This window comes from Oncorhynchus tshawytscha, linkage group LG04 (genome assembly GCF_018296145.1).
Source record: "Oncorhynchus tshawytscha isolate Ot180627B linkage group LG04, Otsh_v2.0, whole genome shotgun sequence".
Lineage (NCBI taxonomy): Eukaryota > Metazoa > Chordata > Actinopteri > Salmoniformes > Salmonidae > Oncorhynchus > Oncorhynchus tshawytscha.
The window spans coordinates 36,132,022-36,153,671 of NC_056432.1; the positions used below are offsets into that span (position 1 = coordinate 36,132,022).

At 40.9% G+C, this 21,650-nt stretch overlaps 1 protein-coding gene across 2 annotated transcripts in view; it reads left to right on the forward strand.

Annotated features, from left to right (window-relative positions):
• Nucleotides 1-7,648: 7,648 nt before the first annotated feature.
• The window catches only part of gnb1l (guanine nucleotide binding protein (G protein), beta polypeptide 1-like), a 36,658-nt gene continuing 22,656 nt past the window's right edge, over nucleotides 7,649-21,650 (forward strand). Inside the window, exons 1-2 of one of the 2 annotated variants that reach the window (XM_024417838.2) lie at nucleotides 7,664-7,762; nucleotides 18,328-18,499. The gene's annotated coding sequence lies outside the window, so the exon portion shown is untranslated. Of the gene's footprint in view, nucleotides 7,763-18,327; nucleotides 18,500-21,650 lie in introns of both variants that reach the window. The other variant, XM_024417837.2, reaches the window with a different exon arrangement.

Below are 21,650 nucleotides of genomic sequence, written 5' to 3' on the forward strand. Positions count from 1 at the left end.
TCATTACTCTATGGTATGTATTCATTACTGTATGGTATGTATTCATTACTGTATGGTATGTATCCATTACTGTATGGCATGTATCCATTACTGTATGGTATTTATCCATTACTCTATGGTATGTATTCATTACTGTATGGTATGTATCCATTACTGTATGGTATGTATTCATTACTGTATGGTATGTATTCATTACTGTATGGTATGTATCCATTGCTGTATGGTATTTATCCATTACTCTATGGTATGTATTCATTACTGTATGGTATTTATCCATTACTGTATGGTATGTATTCATTACTCTATGGTATGTATTCATTACTGTATGGTATGTATTCATTACTGTATGGTATGTATCCATTACTGAATGTATCCATTACTGTATGGTATGTATTCATTACTCTATGGTATGTATTCATTACTCTATGGTATGTATTCATTACTCTATGGTATGTATTCATTACTCTATGGTATGTATTCATTACTGTATGGTATGTATTCATTACTGTATGGTATGTATTCATTACTGTATGGCATGTATCCATTACTGTATGGTATTTATCCATTACTCTATGGTATGTATTCATTACTCTATGGTATGTATTCATTACTGTATGGTATGTATCCATTACTGTATGGTATGTATTCATTACTGTATGGTATGTATCCATTACTGTATGGTATGTATCCATTACTGTATGGTATGTATTCATTACTGTATGGTATGTATCCATTACTGTATGGTATTTATCCATTACTCTATGGTATGTATTCATTACTGTATGGTATGTATCCATTACTGTATGGTATGTATTCATTACTGTATGGTATGTATTCATTACTCTATGGTATGTATCCATTACTGTATGGTATGTATCCATTACTGTATGGTATTTATCCATTACTGAATGTATCCATTACTGTATGGTATGTATTCATTACTGTATGGTATGTATTCATTACTGTATGGTATGTATTCATTACTGTATGGTATGTATCCATTACTGAATGTATCCATTACTGTATGGTATGTATCCATTACTGAATGTATCCATTACTGTATGGTATGTATCCATTACTCTATGGTATGTATTCATTACTCTATGGTATGTATTCATTACTGTATAGTATGTATCCATTACTGTATGGTATGTATTCATTACTGTATGGTATGTATTCATTACTGTATGGCATGTATCCATTACTGTATGGTATGTATTCATTACTCTATGGTATGTATTCATTACTGTATGGTATGTATCCATTACTGAATGTATCCATTACTGTATGGTATGTATTCATTACTCTATGGTATGTATTCATTACTGTATGGTATGTATCCATTACTGAATGTATCCATCACTGTATGGTATGTATTCATTACTCTATGGTATGTATTCATTACTCTATGGTATGTATTCATTACTCTATGGTATGTATTCATTACTGTATGGTATGTATCCATTACTGTATGGTATGTATTCATTACTGTATGGTATGTATTCATTACTGTATGGCATGTATCCATTACTGTATGGTATGTATTCATTACTGTATGGTATTTATCCATTACTCTATGGTATGTATTCATTACTGTATGGTATGTATTCATTACTGTATGGTATGTATCCATTACTGTATGGTATGTATCCATTACTGTATGGTATTTATCCATTACTGAATGTATCCATTACTGTATGGTATGTATTCATTTACTGTATGGTATGTATTCATTACTGTATGGTATGTATCCATTACTGAATGTATCCATTACTGTATGGTATGTATTCATTACTCTATGGTATGTATTCATTACTCTATGGTATGTATTCATTAATGTATGGTATGTATTCATTACTGTATGGTATGTATTCATTACTGTATGGTATGTATCCATTACTGTATGGTATGTATCCATTACTGTATGGTATGTATCCATTACTGTATGGTATGTATTCATTACTGTATGGTATGTATTCATTACTGTATGGTATGTATTCATTACTGTATGGTATGTATTCATTACTGTATGGTATGTATCCATTACTGTATGGTATGTATCCATTACTGTATGGTATGTATCCATTACTGAATGTATCCATTACTGTATGGTATGTATTCATTACTCTATGGTATGTATTCATTACTGTATGGTATGTATCCATTACTGAATGTATCCATTACTGTATGGTATGTATTCATTACTCTATGGTATGTATTCATTACTCTATGGTATGTATTCATTACTGTATGGTATGTATCCATTACTGTATGGTATGTATTCATTACTGTATGGTATGTATTCATTACTGTATGGCATGTATCCATTACTGTATGGCATGTATCCATTACTGTATGGTATTTATCCATTACTCTATGGTATGTATTCATTACTGTATGGTATGTATTCATTACTGTATGGTATGTATCCATTACTGTATGGTATGTATCCATTACTGTATGGTATTTATCCATTACTCTATGGTATGTATTCATTACTGTATGGTATTTATCCATTACTGTATGGTATGTATTCATTACTGTATGGTATGTATTCATTACTCTATGCTATGTATCCATTACTGTATGGTATGTATCCATTACTGTATGGTATGTATCCATTACTGTATGGTATTTATCCATTACTGAATGTATTCATTACTATATGGTATGTATTCATTACTGTATGGTATGTATCCATTACTGTATGGTATGTATCCATTACTGAATGTATCCATTACTGTATGGTATGTATTCATTACTCTATGGTATGTATTCATTACTGTATGGTATGTATGCATTACTATATGGTATGTATCCATTACTGAATGTATCCATTACTGTATGGTATGTATTCATTACTCTATGGTATGTATTCATTACTCTATGGTATGTATTCATTACTCTATGGTATGTATTCATTACTGTATGGTATGTATCCATTACTGTATGGTATGTATTCATTACTGTATGGTATGTATTCATTACTGTATGGTATGTATCCATTACTGTATGGTATTTATCCATTACTCTATGGTATGTATTCATTACTGTATGGTATTTATCCATTACTGTATGGTATGTATTCATTACTGTATGGTATGTATTCATTAGTCTATGCTATGTATCCATTACTGTATGGTATGTTTCCATTACTGTATGGTATGTATCCATTACTGTATGGTATTTATCCATTACTGAATGTATCCATTACTGTATGGTATGTATTCATTACTCTATGGTATGTATTCATTACTCTATGGTATGTATTCATTACTCTATGGTATGTATTCATTACTCTGTGGTATGTATTCATTACTCTATGGTATGTATCCATTACTGAATGTATCCATTACTGTATGGTATTTATCCATTACTGTATGGTATTTATCCATTACTGAATGTATCCATTACTGTATGGTATGTATCCATTACTGTATGGTATGTATCCATTACTGTATGGTATGTATCCATTACTGTATGGTATTTATCCATTACTGAATGTATCCATTACTGTATGGTATGTATTCATTACTGTATGGTATGTATTCATTACTGTATGGTATGTATTCATTACTGTATGGCATGTATCCATTACTGTATGGTATTTATCCATTACTCTATGGTATGTATTCATTACTGTATGGTATGTATCCATTACTGTATGGTATGTATCCATTACTGTATGGTATTTATCCATTACTGTATGGTATTTATCCATTACTGTATGGTATGTATTCATTACTGTATGGTATGTATCCATTACTGTATGGTATGTATCCATTACTGAATGTATCCATTACTGTATGGTATGTATTCATTACTCTATGGTATGTATTCATTAATGTATGGTATGTATTCATTACTGTATGGTATGTATCCATTACTGAATGTATCCATTACTGTATGGTATGTATTCATTACTCTATGGTATGTATTCATTACTCTATGGTATGTATTCATTACTGTATGGTATGTATCCATTACTGTATGGTATGTATTCATTACTGTATGGTATGTATTCATTACTGTATGGCATGTATCCATTACTGTATGGTATTTATCCATTACTCTATGGTATGTATTCATTACTGTATGGTATGTATTCATTACTGTATGGTATGTATTCATTACTGTATGGTATGTATCCATTACTGTATGGTATGTATCCATTACTGTATGGTATTTATCCATTACTCTATGGTATGTATTCATTACTGTATGGTATTTATCCATTACTGTATGGTATGTATTCATTACTGTATGGTATGTATTCATTACTCTATGCTATGTATCCATTACTGTATGGTATGTTTCCATTACTGTATGGTATGTATCCATTACTGTATGGTATTTATCCATTACTGAATGTATCCATTACTGTATAGTATGTATTCATTACTCTATGGTATGTATTCATTACTCTATGGTATGTATTCATTACTGTATGGTATGTATTCATTACTGTATGGTATGTATCCATTACTGAATGTATCCATTACCGTATGGTATGTATTCATTACTCTATGGTATGTATTCATTACTCTATGGTATGTATTCATTACTCTATGGTATGTATTCATTACTGTATGGTATGTATCCATTACTGTATGGTATGTATTCATTACTGTATGGTATGTATCCATTACTGTATGGTATGTATTCATTACTGTATGGTATGTATTCATTACTGTATGGCATGTATCCATTACTGTATGGTATTTATCCATTACTCTATGGTATGTATTCATTACTGTATGGTATGTATTCATTACTGTATGGTATGTATCCATTACTGTATGGTATTTATCCATTACTCTATGGTATGTATTCATTACTGTATGGTATTTATCCATTACTGTATGGTATGTATTCATTACTGTATGGTATGTATTCATTACTCTATGCTATGTATCCATTACTGTATGGTATGTATCCATTACTGTATGGTATGTATCCATTACTGTATGGTATGTATTCATTACTGTATGGTATGTATTCATTACTCTATGCTATGTATCCATTACTGTATGGTATGTATCCATTACTGTATGGTATGTATCCATTACTGTATGGTATTTATCCATTACTGAATGTATCCATTACTGTATGGTATGTATGCATTACTCTATGGTATGTATTCATTACTCTATGGTATGTATTCATTACTCTATGGTATGTATTCATTACTCTGTGGTATGTATTCATTACTCTATGGTATGTATCCATTACTGAATGTATCCATTACTGTATGGTATTTATCCATTACTGTATGGTATTTATCCATTACTGAATGTATCCATTACTGTATGGTATGTATCCATTACTGTATGGTATGTATCCATTACTGAATTTATCCATTACTGTATGGTATGTTTTCATTACTGTATGGTATGTATTCATTACTCTATGGTATGTATTCATTACTCTATGGTATGTATTTATTACTCTATGGTATGTATCCATTACTGTATGGTATGTATCCATTACTGTATGGTATGTATCCATTACTGAATGTATCCATTACTGTATGGTATTTATCCATTACTGTATGGTATTTATCCATTACTGAATGTATCCATTACTGTATGGTATGTATCCATTACTGTATGGTATGTATCCATTACTGAATTTATCCATTACTGTATGGTATGTTTTCATTACTGTATGGTATGTATTCATTACTCTATGGTATGTATTCATTACTCTATGGTATGTATTTATTACTCTATGGTATGTATCCATTACTGTATGGTATGTATCCATTACTGTATGGTATGTATCCATTACTGTATGGTATTTATCCATTACTGTATGGTATTTATCCATTACTGTATGGTATTTATCCATTACTGTATGGTATGTATTCATTACTGTATGGTATTTATCCAAAACTGTATGGTATGTATCCATTACTGTATGGTATGTATTCATTACTGTATGGTATGTATCCATTACTGTATGGTATGTATCCATTACTGTATGGTATTTATCTATTACTGTATGTTATGTATCCATTACTGTATGGTATGTATCCATTACTGTATGGTATGTATCCATGAACTAACGCTGCAGTCTTGTTGAGTGTTTTGCACTGGATGGTTGGTGTATCTCCTCTGTGGTGAGAGAGAAGACCATTCTGAGTGAGTGACAGGAGACTGATTCTAGTTCTATCTACGGTTTGGCTGCATGGTCAGGTCCAACCAACAACAGGACCCGGCTGGGCTGGCCAACCTAAAGCCTTTCTAATTTGGTGATGAGCTGTAAGATGACCTGCTTGCCCCTTCTCTCTTGGTTGGATGGATAATAGTGATCATAGTAACCCCCCTCCTTTGACCCAGGGAGACCGGGGCACTGGTACCCCGGTGCACTGGGCTGGCAGACATGGTCATCCACACGGGGTAAACTGAGACACAGCCACCAATAATTGATGAAGATGTAGGGCATGGCATTTGACCAGGCCAGTCAGCAGACATGTTCCTGTGGCCCTCCACTGAAGGGTCATAATCCTGCCACCTCCATTAGCTGTAATTGATTTAACCACAGATGCCCCTCCTTCCTCCTCTCCCCTCCTCTTTATTCCATCGACCGTCTGCATTCTCTTCCTCCTCCCTCCCATCACATTAGCTACAGGTATATGAAGTGGTTCTTTCTCTCCCACTTCTTTTTGGTTTTTCAGCTGTGGTTGATGTAAAGTAATCATTCATGACCATGTGTGTGGCATATTTCCAAGCCCTCATAAAGACAATACGTCACACTGTACATTAATTCTTCTTCATGCCAAATTCTTCCTTGGTCCCTAACAGTATTTTTGACCGAACACCTGTGATCTTGTATTCTTTATTGTTTCATTTAGGAGTGAGGGGGAATGGCTCAATGTAGCCATCTTCCAGCCTTAATCCATGGCCCCTAAAGAGGTTTAAAACACTCTGGTTACATCTAATCTTCTCGCTCAGACCCAGCCGAGCTTGAAACCTATTTTCTATGATAGGAATGGACAAATAAAGGTCTCTCCCAGCACACTTGTGAAAGGACACTGTGTGCTCTGTGGATTAGGGGCTTGTTTTTTTCTCTTTCTCAATTAGACTGAAAAATATATATTTTTAAATATAGTCTCGTTTGCTCAGTATTATACCTTGCCAAAGGTTTTGCAGATTCTACTCGTCTATTTTCAAACCTCAGCTGTGCTCTCCAGAAACAGCATATTCTGCCTTTGACGGGACTCGGGATCTCTCAAATCAAATCCAGGTTTCAGATTGAACATATTCAGAGAATATTTAGATTGCATTGCTAAATTGTCAGTGGTATTATTAGTGACCACCTTACAAGTTGAGTGGCTTTTATGGGGCTTCATATTTTCATATGCTATGACTGAATCTGATAGATTTAATAAATGTGAAATTTGTATTATCCTTGGGCTATTCATATAGGCCTACACTCAGATTCAGACGTGTTAGGTTGTGCCATTAATTAATTGTAAACACAGCACACATCTGATATAACATGTTATATTATCATGATAATGTCTCTTTAGTATTGCATTTACTGTAGGCTAATCTTTAGAAATTCTAATTGTTTCATTTACACTACGAGTGAAAAGGGCACTCAGTTGGCGTTGGTACAGCCAAAAGCTCAATGGTCCAGCCTGTCAGCGCATGAACTGCAACAAAAAATTGCAGGCACTGGTAAGGACGACTGAAAAGAAGGGTCCTTCAAGTTCAACCGGCGCTTGTTTTGCATCGCTTCCCTACGCTTTGCTAAGGTACCTTCCTTGACACCTTTCAAATTACATGCACATTCATAATGTATCGTTTTTCCTCTTGTTAGTATCACTGGTATTTGGACTCACGTTAAAGAGCTAGTGCTGTGTTTTTTTTTTTGCAAATGTTGATAGCCTGTGGACTTAGATAGCTAATAAGCACACGGCATTGGAAAGCCTGTGCTAGCTAGGCTAACGTTAGCTGGGATAGAAGCTTCTAGCGAGTAGTAAAATATTAATATCTTAAGCGTTGACAATACATACAATTGTAGTATAACTGCATCTGTATAGGTAAATCAAGCTAGATTGCGTTGTTTACAGCGAACTGTTAGATATGAATCCCTGCTAGATCCCTGCTTCCTGTTCAACACCAACGTTAGTAAGAGACTATCAAGGAAGAATAGTGTCACACAGGTTGTTATGCACACACTTTAAACATGTCAGGAGAATGTGTGATACAAGAGAACAGTGATTAAATTGAGAGCCAAAAAAGTTGTCTAACTAGTTAGTCAATTTTATTGATTTGTTATGTCTTGGAGAGAGCACATCAGGTGGTTAGCCAGAGGAGTACAGCAGTGGTGTAGGCTGGTGATGAATAGCAGCCTGGTGATGAATAGCAGCCAATCCTCTTGTCCCGCTATCCTGAAGTGTGCAGGTAAAACCCCAAGAGGAGGGAATTGGTGATAATACAAACAGATAAGACAGAGGTACCTGTTGCCCTAAGTCAGGACGATGCAATGACAAAGTGCTCCATCAGTGCCTGCCTGCTTGATTGAGGCTTGTATGGTATTAGAGTCCCTTATCTACCATGGTCCCAGTTCAGCAGTCACGCCATTGACGGGAACAATGCCTCCTCTTCCCCCCCCATTGGCGCCATGAATGACAGTGGGCGTGGGTGCACTTGTGTCTGACTTTACCCTCTATCTAGGCTAGCTGCCGCTGTGCTGGGGTGTCAAGTTATTCCAGTCCAGATACCCTCCCCACCAGCCGATCAGTCACACAATAAAAGGGCGTGTGTCCCTTCCACTTCCTATGCTGTTGAATAAACTGGAGTTTTATAATGGACCCGGGTCTCCATTCAGCCTCTTGGTTTCCTCCTCGGGAGAATCTGATAGTATTGGCAGGGATGTGGGGAGGGTCAGAAGAAAAGGCTGACTAATGGTTAAAGAGTCAAGGCAGCCTGGCCCCCAGTGAAGTGGAAATACCCATGGAGGAAAAGGGAAACGCGAGATAAGACTTCCGAGGCGCAAATTGAAGATGTTGGAAGAACCGTCCACGTTTAGTTTTTGTCAGCCAACAAGATGAGTAGGCCTAACGAACAGCAAAATGACTGGCCTATATCAATCTACTATCCCCTGTAGTACAAATGTTGACCTATTTTATTATGCAAGAAATAAATATTCCAAACATAGTACAGCGGTCCCCGACTAAAACAAATATTGGTCGACCGAGAATCGTCCTGTTCTTTCAACCAATCGATTGGTTGAAATGTTTAAACTTATTTTCCATGTATTTATTTTATTTATTTAACCTTTTATTTAACCAGGAAAAGCCCATTGAGACCCAGAGTCTCTTTTTCAAGGGAAGGCAGCAACAATCAATACATTACAGAATTAAAACATGCAACAACATGATCCAGCCTAAAAAAAAGCATTTACACTCCTCTGTAACAGAGTCTCCCATCAATATTTTAAATGAATTCAGTGTCACTAACATATCTAGATGAAGCATGGATTGTAGATTATTCCATGTGTCTGGGGCACAAGAAGAGAAGTCTTGTCTAATACTGTGAATGTCCTGGGGACTTTAAGTAGCAACCACCTAGCAGACTGGGTATGGTAACTGCTGGTGGTGAAGTAGACCAGACTACAGAGGTAAAGAGTGAGTTCACCCAAAGGGGCTTTGTAGATGAACACATACAAATGTATCTTTCTGCGCATATAAAGTGAGGTCCAACCTACCATTTGTTACAATGGTCGGTGAGTGGCTTGGCATTTGTAATAAAGCGCAAGACAGTCACACCCTATGTGTTTGAATAAAATCAACTACATATGCACTGAGCCTGTCTGATGCTTTAAATACACTGGTTGATTCAATAATTATGACACACAATTGACTAAAGAAAGACCCCAACGGTCACACTGTTTACATTGTTTTTTACAGCCAATGTCTGTGTGACTGGAGCACATTGTCTCGCTCTCCTCCCTACTGCAGCAAAAAAGCACCACAGCAAGTGTTTATTGCGCTGTGTGTGCTGAAGCTGCCACATAATTTTATCCGTATATTTTATTACTTGTTTCAGACTGAACATTTCTGTTACCGAAATCCCTAATTTGTTTAGGAAAAACATCCCCTATTCCCTCGACCCTTGCTCTCTTTACTTGACCAATAGGGCCTGATCTATAGCCTATCATAATCACATCAATAAATTGGTTATAACAAACTCTGAACACAGTAACACATGACAGTAAAATAGATGAGGAGGATGTGAAAAATGTACTTGAAACGGGCGAATGTTTACTGGTTGCTCAGGAGAGAAAGGGGAAGTCAGATCTGTGGAAGACATTGAGTTAGTTGTGGAAACTACTGGAGATCCAGATAAAGGAGGGTATAGGAGATTCCAAGAACACAGGATGAGATGTTACTATCCTTTGTGCAAGCACTTCCAAGAGTTAATGAACAGTGAGCGTGGTGAAATTTGGGGAGTGCATCGTCAGTAGTGTACCTTTTGGTTCTTAGGGTGTTTCGGCCTTTCACACTATACACCCTCCCCAAAGGCGGCCAGCGACAGGGTGATCAAACCTACGCTTGCGTCCCATTCCCAATTAGTCATAGGAGTTGCCTTGTTGTTGATAGCCAACATCCCATGGGACTATGCATGGCAGGGGCGTCCTCCTCCCTGAGTCAAGCGTTGTTGACCCCATACCTCCTGGCCCTCTCACTTCGGGGCCCAGCTGGGGTCTTTCCTCTTCATCCAGAGCCACTGACTGCTGCCTTCTGCTGCCTCCGATACAGGTTTGATTGCCGAACGCTGGCTCGGGCCCTTAATTCCCAGGTCTCTAAGCAGTCTGGTTGTAGATGTTGCCACAAAACCTCTGCAGCCCACCTCCACTGGTCGGACTTCTGTGTTCCAGCCATGATGCCGTGCTTCGGCAGCTAGATCAGCATAGCGCAGATGTTTTCGCTCATAAGCCTCATCTACTGAGTCCTCCCAGGGTACTGTGAGCTCAATGATGAAGACCTTATTGAGCGAACGGGACCAGAGCCCCATGTCAGGTCTTAGGGTGGTGGTTGCGATCTCCGGAGGAAACACAAGTTGCCGGCCAATGTCAGCTAGCATTTTCCAGTCGCGGGCCAAGCACAGCTGGTCTCGCTCTAATGGTGTAGAGCCGCTCTTCGGTGGTTTAGCCCCTTCGCGGACAAAGTTTGTCCGTAAGGAGTGTGATGCTGCTGTGGGTGGTAGGGAGTTGGTGGCAGCTCGCTTGTCCTCCAGGGCGGACGCAAGGTTTTTAAAGACTTGGTTGTGACGCCAAGTGTAGCGTCCTTGGGTGAGGCTTGTTTTACACCCTGTGAGAATGTGCCTGAGGTTGGCTGGCATGGAACAGAGGGCACAGTCCGGATCTTCAACATACCATTGGTGAAGATTAACTGGTGTTGGAAGGACGTCATATGTTGCTCTGATGGAAAAGCTCAACCGCCTCGCTTCCATGGCCCACAGATCCTTCCAGCTGATCTTCCTCTTCTCCACACTGTCCCATCGAGTCCACTGTCCCTGTTTGGCAAGAGAGACTGCCTTGGCCCACCTTGCAGCCTCCTCCTGATGGCGTACTTCCTGCACTACCATCTTCCGCCGCTCGGGTGCAGTGGCCTTACTCCAAGCAGCACGGCTAGTTAGCCCAAGGCCTCCTCTCCCTTGCTGAACATGACCCACAATGTCAGCATGTCTGAGGGCTGCTGTTGCCTCCTGGACTGCTTTTCCTGGCCTCCATTTTCGCCCAGTTGCCAAGGTCGGCGCGTTGTTGCTCACCACTGGGTCTCGAGATTCATTCAGTGTCATCTGGAGCCTGGTTTTTGCACACTTGAATTCCTCTGTTAGACTGGTGAGGGGCAGCTTGAGGACACCATCTCCATAGAGGCCTATGGTGGTAAGGCATCGTGGAACTCCGAGCCACTTCTTTAAGTAGCCTGTGACTCCTCTTTCCATCTTCTCCACTGTTGAGATTGGAACCTCATACAGTGCTAAGGGCCACAACACCCAGGGTAGGAGACCAAACTGCAGACACCAGGCCTTTAACTTTCCAGGTAGCTGGGTGTTGTCGATGGACTGTAGGCTACTACTGATGTCTTTACACAGCTGTTGCACCTGGTCTTTGTCCTTCAGGCTTGCATCATACCACCTTCCAAGGCTTTTTACCGGCTGCTCAGACACTGTTGGGATTTGGTCATCTCCGATGAAGAATTTCAGGTCAGAGAGTACTCCCTTCACAATCGAGATGCTGCTTGACTTGGATGGTTTAATCTTCATACGGGCCCAGCTGATGTTCTCCTCGAGTTTTCTGAGCAGTCTCCTGGTGCATGGGACAGTGGTGGTCAATGTTGTAATGTCGTCCATGTAGGCTCTGAGTGGAGGGAGGCGGAAACCAGAGTCGACTCGCTGTCCACCAGCAACCCATTTTGAGGATCTGATGATAACCTCCATTGCCATTGTGAATGCCAACAGAGAAATGGTACATCCCGCCATTATACCTACATTCAGGCACTGCCATGAGGTGGTGAACTCTGAGGTGGTGAAGCAGAACTGCAGATCCTGGAAGTACGACTTCACCAGGTTTGTGATGGTGTCCGGTATGTGGAAAAATCTGAAGGCAGACCACAGGAGTTCATGGGGCACAGAACCAAATGCATTGGCGAGGTCGAGGAAGACTACATGGAGGTCCCTTTTCTCCACCTTGGCCATTTGGATCTGGTGCCAGATCATGCTGGAATGTTCCAAGCAGCCAGAGAACCCTGATATTCCTGCCTTCTGTACAGATGTATCGACGTACGCATTCCTTTGCAGGTACTCGGCCATCCTCTGGGCAATGACCCTAAAGAAGATTTTACCCTCGACATTCAGTAAGGAGATTGGGCGGAATTGGCTGATGTTCACTGCATCCTTCTCCTTAGGGATCAGGACCCCGCCTGCCCTACGCCACACTTTGGGTATTATCTTCTTCTGCCAAGCTGTTCTCATAAGCCTCCAGAGGAACCTCAGGATGTCTGGTGCGTTCTTATACACTTTGTACGGGACTCCATTTGGCCCCGGGGCTGATGCTGTTCTTGCCCGTCGAACTGTGTTTTCCACCTCTTTCCATGTCGGAGGGCTGGTCTCAATATGATGTTCTGGGGGTTCAATGGGTGGGATATCTGATGGGATGGCCAGATGTTCATGTCGCTTTGAGTCAAAGTTTGTTGTTCTCAGGGTGCTCCTCTAGGTCTTTCTTTGTTGTTTTTAGAGCTCCACTTATTTCTTTGTGAAGAGACTTTTAAGGAACTTGAAGGGATCTTTATAGAATTGAGTTCTAGTTTGCTCTTTCTTCCATCTGCGTTTCCGTAGGTTCTCTGCTCTACGGAGGGATGCCAACCGGGTTTTGATGTCAGCCTGAAGTGCCTCTATGCCCTCCTTTTCCACTTCCGAGGCCTTCTTCCACTGTTTCTTAAGCTGCCGCCTTTCTTGAACGAGGCACTTGATTTCTTGTTGCCTCCTGGAAACTGGTGGAGTTGGAACCTTTCTCCCGCCTTTTGCCTCTTCCACTCCAAATCTTTCTGTCCCGTACTCATAGATGATGTCCCCCATCCTCTCCAACTTCTTCTCCACTGTGCCTCGAAGTTTCTCGAGGGTCAAGGTAAGGTCAGTATTCACTGTTTCCCACAACTTCATGTCACTGGCGCCAGGCCACTTCACATACGGTCTGTGCCCTGGCAGTCTCCTCTCGACTGCAGGTCTGGGAGGCTGGGTGAGTTCCACTCCTGTTGTTGGTTCCACCTCAGTTGTTACTTCGGTGCTTGAGTTTACATCCTCCATGACATTGGTACTGATGCACTGCAAACTATGGTTTACGTCCAGTTGCTGTGCTTCATTCGACTGATTTGATCGCTTTCGCAGAAAGTAATCAATGCGAGTTTTCTGTCTCTCTTTACCCAAACACCCCTTCTTCCCCTGGTGGATCCTCAACCCATGGTGTGATGTAACTTTCCTCCAACCACAGACACATACCTGCATCTGTTTGTGGCCCACTGTTGCAGCAGAACTTGTGACAGTTGCTGTGGTGTTCTCTTGTGCTGTGCTCTCATTACTCGTAGTTGTTTCCAGTCCAGTCGTTACCATGTTGTCAGCCGATGAGTCATCTTCCGCCCCCGCTCTCGCAGACTCTCGTGGTATTCTCGTATGTTGACTTTCTGTAGCTAAAGCGGGTGTTTCCAACATACTGCGAAGCATGGGAAACTACAGCAAGAGTTGCGAGCGGTATTGTGTGTCATGAAGTTGTTGTCAGATTACAATATACATTTTTCTGACCATTTGGAACAGTGTAAACAACACTAAATAAATACATGTACCGGAGTGTCGTTTCTAACGAGAGAAAAAATATATCTAAAGCCCTTATTACAGAGCAAAGAAACGGTTGCATGCGTTCGTGAATTGCCGTTTATTTATTGTTTAGGCTAATTATTCAAAGCTGAAAGCTCCCTTTTTGATATTTATTTAAAAACTAAAATGCTTGATTGCATTTCAAAGCATGAATGTCTTGTGATACACTAGGCTAGGGCTGTCCAACCCTAATTTAACATACCTGGTTCTACTTATTAGCTGCTCAACAAGAACTTAACTAGCTGAATCAGATATGCTAAATTAGGGTTCGATTGAGAACCTACACCACAGTTGATCTCCAGGAAGAGGGTTGGGCAGCCCTGCACTACACTATATATTGAAATATAGGCCTAAGTAAGTCACGGTATTAAGACCAAACAGGATGCGCTCTTAGGCCTACAGTTCGATGGTGTTTATACAAGGCTGCTATACTAAACCTACTAATGATAATGACATTACTTATTATTATAATGATGATCATAATAATAGTAATTATAACAATAAGGAGATCAAGAAAAAGGAGTGTATAGGAGCGAGAGCCTCTTTTGAACAGTGTAAAGAACACTGAATAAATGATAAGCAATACCAGTCTATTATAACCAAATCAATTGTAAAGCCTTTATTACAGCATAGCAAAGATTTAAAAACAGCTGAATCTGTGAAATTGCTTTATCCAACATTTTGCCATTGCATGAGGCTTGGTGCTCGCAGAATCAGTAAGCTATTAAACACTCAAACAGGCAACAAAAGCAAAATCTGTCTCAGTTCTGTAGATCAATATGGACTATTTATAAAGCCAGGCACATTTTAACAGTTAGGCTATTGATTATAGACCTAATTAAGTTTAGTTTCCTCTCTCCTCAATTTTCGTAGACAATTAGGCTAAGGCAAGGGCTGTTTCCTTGTCTCTGCTGCTGCTGGCTCGTCCTCTGCTTTTCCCGTGGTTCATTTTCATGCCAGCCAGGTAGGCTATACTCCTGTTGTAAAGAGAAGCAATGTGCGTAATATTAGGAAAGTTGAGAAACATATAGTAGGCCTAGCCTATAGAAAGCTGATGGGATCCTCCTCTTTTTATTAGCGGCCATCACTGTTTTCTCCCGCAATTACATAGCCTATAGAAATGTTGTGCAACTTGAGCTCATGGGCTCTCATGAAGTGTTTGATTAGATTTTTCATATACATTTCTATTGATGTCAGAGGGATTTAAAGGGACAATAGTACCCGTTAGCAAGTTTGGTAGCCTACTAAAGACCATCGGCAGCATCAGAGCTTGGAGAAGCCTAGTAACCGTGACTAAAAGGTCATGTGGAATTTGACTACGGTCATGACTTGTAACCACCGGTGAGGCGGTAATACAGTCACCGTAACAGCCCTAGATGTGGGGAGGGTCTCAGAAGAAAGGCTGACTAATGGTTAGAGTCAATGCAGCCAGGCCCCAGTGAAGTGGAAGTGCCCACAGAGGAACAGCGAGAAAAGGGGGAAATGCAAGATAAGACTGTTCCAATAAAAAACAATGACTAATAGCTGAGGTATGATCTCACTAAAGGAGGCATTTCTTAGTTGCCATGGAACCTACCGTAATGTGTTTAGCCAAGTAGGTCAAACCTGTAGTAGAAATATATTGTTAATTAAAATAACCTGTAAAAGCAGGCTATTCAGAATGTGCGTGTGTGTGAATGCTCTGCAAGGTGCTTGTCATTTTCATCATGCTTATCAAGGCTGAAATTTGATGATTATAATCAGACCCTGGCCCTGTTCTCTCTACATAATGGGTAGTGGGAGACTGGGTAGTATATTTTCCGTAACAGCCTCCCTGTGATCTGTATGTCCTGCTCGTATTTATGAATGGCATAATATGACAGGGGCAGCTCAGGTGGGTGGCTAACTATCATGTGAGAGGCAGCTACCAACTCCAAAGAGCCACTGAAGGAATGTGGTCTGGACAGCCGTTATTCCACAACTTTGAAGCCCCCCCTCCCCCTTCATATAAGCAGCAAGCTCTGCGGGAGACACAGGTAGTGGCTGCGTTTGATCTGAAGGTCGCCAGCCCCTTGCCGGTGTTGAGCGATACCTGGCTGGAGGAGCTGGCTCTTATTTAATAACATGAAGGGGAAGCGAACTCTCATAATTAGGCCTAATTACCCCACAGGTGTTGACAGATGGGCCGAGAAGAGACACGCTGCCTTTATCCACGGACTTAGAGTCAGATTACCAGAGCTGTCTTATCTGTTACAGGGCCAGTAGGAGACTTACTCTTTCCCTCCCTGGCCTGGCTGCCTGGCTCTTCCCACTGGGACAGGCAGGCAGATCTGGTCCGGAGGAGCTCAGGTATATTAATCAGTCAATGTGATTTATTATTCCCTTCCTCCCTGTCCCACAAATTTAATTAACCCTTCTATAATTTCTTGCGGGTAGGCTATATGACAAATTCCCTGACTGACCCACTGGTTTTATCTGTTGGTTCAATCATTTTTGAAATGTCGGGTATTTAGTTTTATTAACTTGGGAGGGGGGGGGTTTAAGACCTGTGGTTTGCCCAACAGTGATGATTCTCCACAATAGCGTGCGGCCTACTAGCCTAGTGTCCTATTTGCCTTCTATAGACCTACTGCTACAACTATCCATTCCTCCACACAAAAGGTGAGCATGCGAGGCGTGTGTGTCATATATTTTAGAACTCATTGTTTTGAATTATAATGACCCAACCGAAGCCAGGCGGGCAGGTTGTCCGCTATGACGCCTTGCTCAATTAGAATGTGTCTCTGTTTTTGTGTTTTTGTCTGGCACTGTAGTCACACATGTTGTCTTTGTTCACTTTTTTCCCAAGCTCATTTCAGTTGAGAGGTAGCTACGGGTTAAGGCTTTACCATACATGTTAAATAACATCAACGCATCCACTTAATAGAAACACAACATCGCTATCAGCGAAGGTGATTGGAGATATGGACTATCCTGCTAGCATACAGGCTCTGCCTGTCCCGTCCTTTCCACCCGCCTCGCTCTGTTTGTTCCGCCCAGCCGCTTCTGGTGAGTTTTTCGCTTAAGTACAGTATTTGTCTTGATTTTACATCAGTTTTCATACAACATTTGGACTAGAATACCAATTACAGCTTTGTTTGCTTGGTTGCCGCCTCAGGTTAGCGTGAAACAATTGAAGAGCCTCTCTGAATGGGTTTGAGTGACACCCTGTCACTGGACTGTTTATTTGTGTAGTTTCACTGCCTTCCACATGTTTGTATTGGGGTTTTTGGCTGACTTGCTAACAACCAGCCACCACAACAGCTCCATTGTTGGGGCAATCACAGGCAGCGGCTCTGGAAATGCTGACGCCACTAAACAGAGGATGAGGACAGTGGACTGAGGAAGCCGTGGTGTGGTAGATGGGGTTGTTTCTATTTCCACCTCCACCATTCTATTGTGGGGGATGCAGGCTGGGTGGTGGGCACGCTACCTACTTCTGTGATATTTCCCCAACTGCAGTAGTTTCCTTGTCAATCATCCAAACCCCCATGCACAGACAGTGTGTTTGATTGACATGCAGGCCGTTGGTCAGGGGAGGAATGTTCTGAGGCCCAGGCAGTCAGTGTTTGTACAACGAAAGCACAGTGTGGTTCCAAACTAGTTGAGCCTCAGCTCAGCTCCAAGAGCTGTAGGCCTGCAGTAGTACAATAAGGGAAAGGTACCTTAATCCACCTGTTATCAGGGTGAGCCTCCCTGTCACATACAGAAACGGCAACAGAAACAGCACGACAATAGCTATGGAATGTAGCCTGGCCTTCCCACCCATCCTTTCACAACCTCAGGCTTAACTAATATATTTTCACAAACTTCTACGGTTGCCATTTTGTTCAATTTCTTCATACCCCAATGTAGGTTACTACACTGAGTGTACAAAACATTAGGAACACCTTCCTAATGTTCCACCCCTTTTTGCCTTCAGAAGAGCCTCAATTCGTCGGGGCATGTGTCGAAAGGATGCTGGTGACTCCAATGCGTCACACAGTTGCCAAGTTGGGTGGATGTCCTTTGGGTGTCGGACCATTCTTGATACGTATGGGAATCTGTGGTGGTGAAAACCCAGCAGCGTTGCAGTTCTTGACACACTCAAACCGGTGAGCCTGGCACCTACTGCCATACCGCGTTCAAAGGCACTTAAATCTTTTGTCTTGCCCATTCATCCTCTGAATGGCACACAAAGTATTCAAACCCCTTGACTTGTTTCACATTTTGTTACGTTACAGCCTTATTCTAAAATATATTTAGTTTTTTCCCCTCATCAATCTACACCCATTTATATTTAAAAAAATAACTATCACATTTACTTATGTATTCAGACCCTTTACTCAGTATGTTGTTGAAGCGTCTTTGGCAGCGATCACAGCCTCTAGTCTTCTTGGGTATGACACTACAAGCTTGGCATACCTGTATTTGTGGAGTTTCTCCCATTCTTCTCTGCAGATCCTCTCAAGCTCTGTCAGGTTGGATGGGGTAAGTTGCTGCACAGCTATTTTCGGGTTCGGTCTCTGGCTGGGCCACTCAGGACAAGTCTCTGAATGTCCTTGAAACCACTCCTACGTTGTCTTGGCTGTGTGGTTATGGCCGTTGTCCTGTTGGAAGTTGAACCTTTGCCCCAGTCTAAGGTCCTGAGCGCTCTGGAGCAGATTGTCATCAAGAATCTCTCTGTACTTTTCCCCGTTCATCTTTCCATTGACTAGTCTCCCAGTCCCTGCCACTGAAAAACATCCCCACAGCATGATGCTGCCAACACCATGCTTCACCGTAAGGATGGTGCCAGGTTTCCTCCAGACGTAAGGCTTGGCATTCAGGTCAAAGAGTTCAATCTTGGTTCCATCAATCCAGATAATCTTGTTTCTCAAGGTCTGAGAGTCCTTTAGGTGCCTTTTGGCAAACTCCAAGTGGGCTGTCATGTGCCTTTTACTGAGGACTGGCAACTGTCTGGCCAATCTACCATAAAGGTTTGATTGATGTAGTGCTGCAGAGATGGTTGTCCTTCTGGAAGGTTCTTCCATTTCCACAGAGGAACTCCTCTCCCTGAGCAAGGCCCTTCTCCCCCGATTGCTCAGTTTGACTGGTCAGCCAGCTGTGGAAGAGGAAGAGTCTTGGTGGTTCCAAACTTTTTTGGGGGGGGCCACTGTGTTATTGGGACCTCCAATGCTGAAGAAATTTTTGGGGTACCCTTCCACAGATCATGGCCTTGACACAATCCTGTCTCTGAGCTCTACAGACAATTTCTTCGACCTCATGGCTTGGTTATTGCTCTGACATACACTGTCAACTGTGAGACCTATATAGACAGGTGTGTGCCTTTCCAAATCATGTCCAATCAATTGAATTTACCACAGGTGGATTCCAATCAAGTTGTAGAAACATCTCAAGAATGATCAATGGAAACGGAATGCACCTGTGCTCCATTTCGAATCTCATAGCGAAGGGTCGGAATACTTATGTAAAAAGGTATTTCTGTCTTCGCTTTGTCATTATGGGGTATTGTGTGTAGATTGATTAGGGGAAAAAAATATTGAATATATTTCACATTAAGGCTGTAACGTAACAAAATATGGAGAAAGAGAAGGGGTCTGAACTTTTCGAATACACTGTACACAATCCATGTCTCAATTGCCTCAAGGCTAGAAAATCCTTCTTTAACCTGTCTCCTCCCTTTCATCTACACTGATTTTGAAGTGGATTTAACAAGTGACATATCTTTCACCTGGTCAAGGGCTCATAGCTTTCACCTGGTCAGTCTATGCAATGGAAAGAGCAGGTGTTCCTAATGTTTTGTACAGTCAGTGCTTTAGATTATTAGGTCGCTTGTGTTAAACCTATAATATGCTTAAGATGTAGGCCTATGTCTCTGGTTTCTGGTTAGACTAGACATTTATGATGATGCAGTGACCGATTCCAGAAGCTTTAGGGGATCCTCTTTCTCTCTGCTTGAGCGGTCAGACCCTGGGTGATAGTGTGATAGTGGTGGCTGGCTGGCTGAAGTGGTAATGGGATAGTGGTGTGGGACTGGGGATGACTGTGGTCTTTGTGATGGTTCGAGTTAGACGGTGGTGCAGGTGCCCTCTTCTTAATTAGGGAGGCTGTCCAGAGGTCTGTCTCTCTCAGCTTCACAGATTAACATGGACAATTGAACCAATAACCTTCTGAAATGAGCTTCTCCAAAATACCTGCGGCTCCAGTTTCAGCGTGTGCTGATGTGGAGGGCAAGGGTTAGCCTATAGGAGTAGGGGTGGGTGTGATTATAAACTAAGATTGCCGAAAAAGGAGTAATACAAAAGTCTTGAAACAAAATCGGTCTATTCTCACGTTTCTTACGGAGCAATTTCAGTGCCAACAGAGATTGTATTTCAATTCCATCATTTTTTACTGTGTATTAAGATAATGAACTTGAATTTGTTTTTCGATGGTAATGCAATTTAATCATTGAATTCATTCATTTGAATTTATCGTTCACGATTTGAAACTGAATTGAATGAATTGCATTCAGCTTTAAATTTCCATTTCAATTTATATATTCCATATTTATATATTCAGTTTCAATATAAATGCTATATATTGCATTCATTGTCAGTGTATTAAGTTTACAACCAATAATTTAAGTTTGTCAACGTTTCATATATTCAACTTCTCCGGTGCATTCAGATTCCGTTTTTAAATTCAGTTCTCTAAATTCAGATTCAAAAACAGACACAACGTCCTGGTACTTTGCCAGCCAAGAAAGATATAGAATCAAACGCTCTCTGTTGTCAACAGTAGCCTCTAGCTTCAGAAACCACCAATGTGACATGTTGAATTGATTTCCTTCCTATGAATTTGGCTCTAGCGTTTGAACCGTTTTGTCTATAAGCTAGTATGACCCCATTCCTGAAAGCTAAGACTCTCCCCTCTATGATGATCACAGGGACTAGCCTTTCTACTCCTTGTTTAATATGTGACTGACTGGTTTTGAACCAGGTCTCCTGCATTTTACAAGACTGTGTTAGCCCACTTAGCTTAAGCCTATGGGGAGGAGTTCAGGAAGCTGACACAAATCTTCAAGTCTCCAGCAATGTTAGGCCTTCTCATCAAAATTGCATGGTTCATCAAACCACCGCAGTTAGGTTTCATCCCCCCTTTGACCTCACACTCAGAGATCACAGCACCAATATAACTGACTGGGTTTGAAATCAGGCCTCCTGCACACCAACAATTTCCGGAGGATCTGTGCACCACGTTTAATGAGAGTGCAGCAGAGGT